We start from the raw sequence: 7060 nt of genomic DNA on the forward strand, positions 1-7060 counted from the left end.
AGAAGAGCAGAGAATTACAAGAGCACAAAGATAGATTTATAGGCAATTTCTTAAATATTAGTGGTCTTATTGTCCAAATTCGTATTTTGGGATGCAGTTTAATTTCTGGAGAAATCTAGAAAGCAATTTTTTGCAAAAAAAAAAATCAAAAGGTTAATGAGAATCAGGAATCCACAACATTAGATTTTTTTCATGACAGCGTCCAAACCCGAAAGCCCTGAAGAGTAAAGGAGTCTTGGGGATAAACAAAAGTTAATGTTCATTCACATTAACAATATTCGCCAAAACTTTCGCCTTTTGACTTGTTCCATTTGACAAACTTGTGAAATCGCCTTTCAGAAGGAAGAAACAAGTCCAGGAAATCATAGGATCTGCAATAATTCAGTACACAAAGGTTCATACCCAAAAATGAGTTCAAAAAACAATTGAAAATGAATCAGAAATTGGATAAAAAATGTTACTTACATGTGTTTTAATGAAAAGATTATTTTAGGTTAAATCATTTTAATTAAATTATTGAAAAGCGACTTTTGTTCCTTTCCGAGCACCGAAGACATTATTTATTAAACGACCCTTATAAAAGGTGATCTACCGATGTACAATATCAGGTGTCCTCTGGTCCCCCTACTGATGTACAATATACGGTAACCTCTGGTCCCCCAAATGACGTGCAATATAAAGTGGCCTCTAATACCCTTAATGAGGTACAATATAAGGTGACATCTGGTCCCCCTTCTGATATACAATATGAGGTGACCTCTAATCCTCCTACTGATGTATAATATAAGGTGACCTCTATTCCCTTTACTGGTCCCCATACTGGTGTACAATATAAGGTGGCCTCTGGTCCTACTGATTCACAATATAAGGTGACCCCTGGTCCCCTTGCTGATGTACAATATAAAGTGTTCTCTGATCCCCTTACTGATATACAATATACGGTGACCTCTGGTCCCCCTTCTGATGTTAAATTAAAGGTGACCTCTGGTCTCCCTACTGATATACAATTAAAAAAATGGCCTCTAGTCCCCCTACTGATGTACAATATAAGATGTCCTATGGTCCCCTTCTAATGTACAATGTGAGGTGAACTCTAGTCCACCTACTGATGTACAATATAAGGTGACCCTTGGTACCCCTGCTGATGATCAATATAAAGTGACCTCTCATCCCCTTACTGATGTACAATATAAGGTGATCTCTAGTCCCCCTTCTGGCGTTAAATATAAGGTGACCTCTGGTCCCCCTTTTAATGGAAAATATAAAGTGGTCTCTGGTCCCCCTTTTGATGGAAAATATAAAGTGGTCTCTGGTCCCCTACCAATGTAAAATATGAGATGACCTCTGGTCCCCCTTATAATTTTAAATATAAGGTGACCCCTGGTCCCCATGCTGATATTCAATAGAAAGTGAATCTGGTCATCCTTCTGATGTTGAATATAAGGTGACCTCTGGTCCCCCTACTGATGTACAATATAAGGTGACCCTTGGTACCCCTGCTGATGTACAATATCAGGTGACCTTTGGTCATCCTTCTGATGTTAAATATAAGGTGACCTCTGGTTCCCCTACTTATGTACAATATAAAGTGACTTCTGGTCAGCCTACTGATGTTCAATATAAGCTGCACTCTGATCCCCCTACTGATGTACAATATAAAGTGACCCCTGGTCCCCCTTCTGATGTTAGATATAAGGTGACCTCTGGTCACCCTTACTGATGAACGATATAAGGTAGCCTCTGGTCCCCCTACTGATGCACAATATAAGGTGACCTCTGGTCCCCCTTCTGATGTACAATATAAGGTGATTTCTGGTCTTCCTACTGATGTTAATTATAAGGTGATTTCTGGTCTTCCTACTGATGTTAATTATAAGGTGACCTCTGGTCCCCCTATTGATGTACAATATATGGTGACCTCTGGTCGTTCTACTGATGTACAATATAAGATGACCTCTAGGTCCTACTACTGATGTATAATATAAGGTGTCCTCTGGTCCCCTTATTGATGTTCAATATAAGGTGACCACTAGTTTCCATACTAATGTAAAATATCGGGTGACATCTGGTCCCCGTACTGATGTACAATATAAGGTGACTTCTAGTCCCTTTTTCTGGTGTTAAATATAAGGTGACCTCTGATCCCGCTGCAGATGTTCAGTACAAAATTAGGTGAACACTAGTTCCCGTACAATATAAGGTGACCTCTGGTCATCCTTCTGATGTTAAATATAAGGTGACCTCTAGTCCCCCTACTGAGGTACAAATTTAAGGTGACCCTTGGTACCCCTGCTGATGTACAATATAAGGTGACCTCTGGTCATCCTTCTGATGTTAAATATAAGGTGACCTCTGGTCCCCCTACTTATGTACAATATAAAGTGACTTCTGGTCAGCCTACTGATGTTCAATATAAGGTGAACTCTGTTCCCCCTACTGATGTACAATATAAGGTGACCTCTGGTCCCCCTACTGATGTACAATATAAGGTGACCTCTGGTCCCTCTACTGATGTACAGTACAATATTAGGTGACCACTTCTCCCCGTATTAATGTAAAATATCGGGTGACCTCTGGTCCCCGTACTGATGTACAATATAAGGTGTCCTCTGGTCCTCCTACTGATATACAATATAAGGTGATCCCTGGTCCCCCTACCGATGTACAATATAAGGTGTCCTCTGGTCCCCCTACAGATGTATAGTATAAGGTGTCCTCTGGTCCCCCTATTGATATACAAGAGGTTACCCCAGGTCCTTCTGCTGATGTACAATATAAGATGACCTCTGGTCCAACTACTAATGTAAAATATAAGGTGTCCTCTGGTCCCGGTACAGATGTACAGTACAATATTAGGTGATCACTAGTCCCCGTACAATATAAGGTGACCTCTGGTTCTTCTGCTGATGTACAATATACGATGACATCTGGTCCTACTACTGATGTAAAATATAAGGTGACCTCTGGTCTCTCTACTGATGTACAGTACAATATTAGGTGACCACTAGTCTCCCTAATGATTTAAAATATAAGGTGGCCTCTGGTCCCCCTACTGATGTACAATGTAAGGTGATCTTTTGTCCCTCTATTGATGTACAATATTAAGTTACCTCTGGGCACCCTTTATTACTTTCACGTTTCTGCTAATATATATTATTAGAATTATGATCTTCATCAAGTTATCAATATGATTATTTTGGAGTCATTTTTTCTATCATATAAAATTCATTTTATATATAAGGTGACCTGAGGTCTCCGTATTGATATCGATAAATTTACTTTTGTGCCTTTACTGCCTGGAAAGTTCCTAGAATGTTTTATTACTACGCAAAATGACGAACTATTTGCGGGGGACCCCAGGTCCTAGTTGAGCGTACGTTTTATCCTTCTGCGTGACGTCGCGCGCAAAATATCAAGTTTCTGCAAAATTCCAACCCCCCCAACCTCACCCCTTAATAAAAGTAGTATGTTAATGGAATTCATCTGCTGCTTTCTCGTGTTTTGTTCTGTTTTCTTTTCCAGATAATATCAAGCCTTAATCCATACCCGCAGCAAGGACTTGCCCAAATCGTCACGGCTGAAATCGGATCCTACCTGGAGGAACATATTGCCCAAGTGGATATTTGGCTCACCAGTAGTGACTAACCTAAAATCTTAATATATGACTTGGTACACAATTGATTGAATTTTGCAATTATTGTCCAAGCAGGCGAGCATCTGTTCCCAGGGCTTACCACTAATGCTTGTTTATTTGTGGGGACGTCACCAAGGCAAGAATTGATGCTAGGCTCCCTTATTTGTTCAAGAATTGATGCTGGGCTCCCTTATTTGTTTAATGCAGCCGTGGCCTATATCGCCAAATAAATAAAATTTTATGTTTCATAAAATGTTTTATATACAATCTTTTTTACATTGTTTTTGACATATTTAAATTAAAATTGCAGTTGTTATTGATTTTTATGTATTAAGAACGGAGTCGACTGGATCGGGATCGAACTCATATTGGATCGGGTTCGGCTTGATCGGGATCGAGTGCTCAATTAATTTAATTTTGCAGAAAGACGAGGGGAATAAATAATTAAATAAAAGTATTTTGTTATCTTTAGTATAAAGGCCCAAGGTTAGGGCATCTTTTGATAAATAAAATTTGTTTTTTTATGTATAGAAAAAGTGTTGGAAAAATTGCACTGCACGGTTACAATCTTTTTATTGTGCTTCATTTCAAGCTGATTTTCAATTATTTGACGATGTTTTGCTACCTTGGATCTTGCTTTATGTCCCATCGTTTTACACTATCAATCACAGTGACATACTGTTAAAATAATATGCTCATATTTTTATCTATCCCGTTTAAAAACTCTTCATTCGTTGTGGAGAGATTGACATACAGTCGTAGCATTTTGCTTCTTTCTTATGTTATATACAGTTTGATATGTTCATGTATTTCTTGCATCACAGATAAACTTTAGCATTTATTGAAGATGTTTTATGTTTCAGTGAAAAAAAGATTTATTTTCATAAAACATGTTATGATTTAATCTTTTATTTATTGAATGATTGGGTTCAAAGTAATATGAAATTCAATAATAAGAATGGATGCGTGCATCTTCAAATTTCTTTTACTAAATATTCTTGAATTTTTTTTCAGTATTCACCTACAAATGTATATCATAAAGTAAACAAAGAAAATTTGAACGTGCATGTCCATGTTAAGAAATGAAAAAATGAAGGAAAATTCGAATTTTTTTTACATGTATGATATTAATGAATTGAAATTGAAATTTATTTGAGTAATTATTTTAATTATTTTCCTTGAAATCCATTTAAGGTAAAGAAATAAGATTTTAATTATGAGTTTTCAAAAAAAGGAAATAATTAAGTTCAAAGAGGATGACTTATTACACGTCAAGGAGACGTGATACATGTATAAATGATTAGAAAAATTGCATAAACCCACTTATCATACTTTTTCGCGACCTATCATTTCAATACTTTGATATTTCATTTTCTAAGTGCTCTTAAAATGTAATATTGGGAGAAGTGCCATTCAGGAAATCATACACATTGTCCGTAAAGAAAAACATTAGTAAAGATTGTTTTCAATATGATATACTCTAAAGTCATTTTCTTTACTTTGATGTTTTTGGAATCCACTCGAGAACTTACGTCATTCGTAGAACCATTGTGTTGGGATTTTACTTCCAGTGACCAGTGAGTTATATATTTTTTTTTTATCCATGCATGAAAATTTTGATAAATAGATAAATAAATCAATGAATGCATAAACAAATATAACATAATGACACTGTTTAAATGTAGAAGGATTTTGCGATGTTGTGATGGTTACAGAACTTTAGGAGGGAAATGTTTCCGTAAGCTTTTGACCTGAAACTTAATTATCAAATTATATCAAATGATAAATTTACTTGATTTGTTATTATAATGTAAATTCGTGTATTTCAATTCCTTAACAGATAGAAAGATATCGTAATTAATGCAATGATTTCTTATACGATTTTGATGTTAAAACAAAAGAAGCCTACTTTAAATGAGTTCATTATTAATATAGCATGCGTAGGTTCATTTGGGCTCGAATGTAGCAGGCCATGTCCTGGAGGATACTTTGGAGTTAAATGTCAAGAAGAATGTCCCGGGGATAGATGTAATGCAACGACAGGGGAATGTTTTAACGAAACCATGCCACGAAGTAGGATAACAATTTCAATACTATTTACGTATATAAGAATACTTTCCCAATAGAGGAAATTAAAAATAAAATATATGTTATGTTTGAAAAACCTGTTCATTTGAACTTTTATTTGGAATTCATGCCAAATTTGAAAATCTATGAATACCCCAATTATCCCTAAATGCGTTCAGTGGAGGACTTTCAGGCATACAGAGACCATACTTTCAGTTGATTAAGTCATGATATAATGCGAAATATCAAAGTATGGGGGAGGAGATTCTATTTTTCTTTTGCTATAGTCAATTTTTTCTTTCAACCTTGTCTAAACTATTAGACCACAGAATCTAGGTACAGTGTACGTGTTCCCTAATACATGGAGATAACGATCAGTATTCAAGCTCTAAATATTAAGCTATGGACTAATATAAGACATCTCATTCAATAAGTATGAAATAACAATAAATCAAAACAATCAAAACAACCATACTGCCAAACATAGACCTTACTGTATATTTAATCTTACCAATTATGCATTTTTCTTCTAGTTTGCTTGGGAAGTTTTGGAAAAGATTGTTCTATACTTGTCCACCCGGGTATTATGGTAGAGGGTGTGAAGAAAAATGCTTCTGTAAAGATTGTGATAGTATGAATGGTTCGTGTAAGGACCAATCAGAAACAGGTATTTGGTCTTTAATTTGTCTTCTACTTTCTTAGGTCGCTCGCGTGGCGCCGTGGTAGAACGTCAGGTCTAGAGTCACAAAGTAAGTAGTTAATCCTTACGTCGCGGGATCGAATCCCAGTGTGGGGCATGGAGACCGGTCCTTCGGATTATCCCGTATAAACCGAGGTCACGTGTCGCAGTAGGTGCTGGCATGAAAAAGATCCCTTCCTGCTCAATAGCCCTGAGTGCCGGGTAAAGGAAAAAAATTGCAGCTCTCCACCAGCAAGTGGTGGCGTCTCCATATGAGTAAAAAATTCTCGAGAGGGACGTTAAACAATACATAATCAATCAATCTTCTTTCTCTACTCATTATTCTTTTAAACTTGTGATCTTTCTACAAATATAGTTCTTTTTTAAAACGTTTAATCAAATTAACATACTGTGAAATCAGTATCTAAAATAGTTTCAGTTCTTAATAGAAATTTAAAGTGTTTAACAAGTTAACCCCAATCTAAAAAAAATAATTATTTAATTTTATTCATAACTTGTTTAATTCAAAGGATTTTATGGTTTACCAGCATTGCTTAATTATATTTAAATATTTTATAACTTGTAAATTTATTTCATTCTGTAAATTCATAAGGGCTATATGTACCACATGAACATGTACTTACATAGTAGATGATAATATGGCGGCAGCTATTTGCGAT

The 7060-nt window shown here is 35.9% G+C and overlaps 1 long non-coding RNA gene across 1 annotated transcript; it reads left to right on the plus strand.

Annotated features, from left to right (window-relative positions):
• Positions 1 to 5100: 5100 nt before the first annotated feature.
• Positions 5101 to 5614, plus strand: LOC134234253 (uncharacterized). The gene is made up of 3 exons (XR_009985144.1): positions 5101 to 5211; positions 5320 to 5372; positions 5570 to 5614. It is a non-coding gene; the product is annotated as an uncharacterized LOC134234253 (long non-coding RNA).
• The last annotated feature ends 1446 nt before the right edge of the window (positions 5615 to 7060 follow it).

This window comes from Saccostrea cucullata, unplaced genomic scaffold (genome assembly GCF_032062105.1).
Source record: "Saccostrea cucullata isolate Sc308-1 unplaced genomic scaffold, CSIRO_AGI_Scuc_v1 ctg9205, whole genome shotgun sequence".
Classification (NCBI taxonomy): Eukaryota; Metazoa; Mollusca; class Bivalvia; order Ostreida; family Ostreidae; genus Saccostrea; species Saccostrea cuccullata.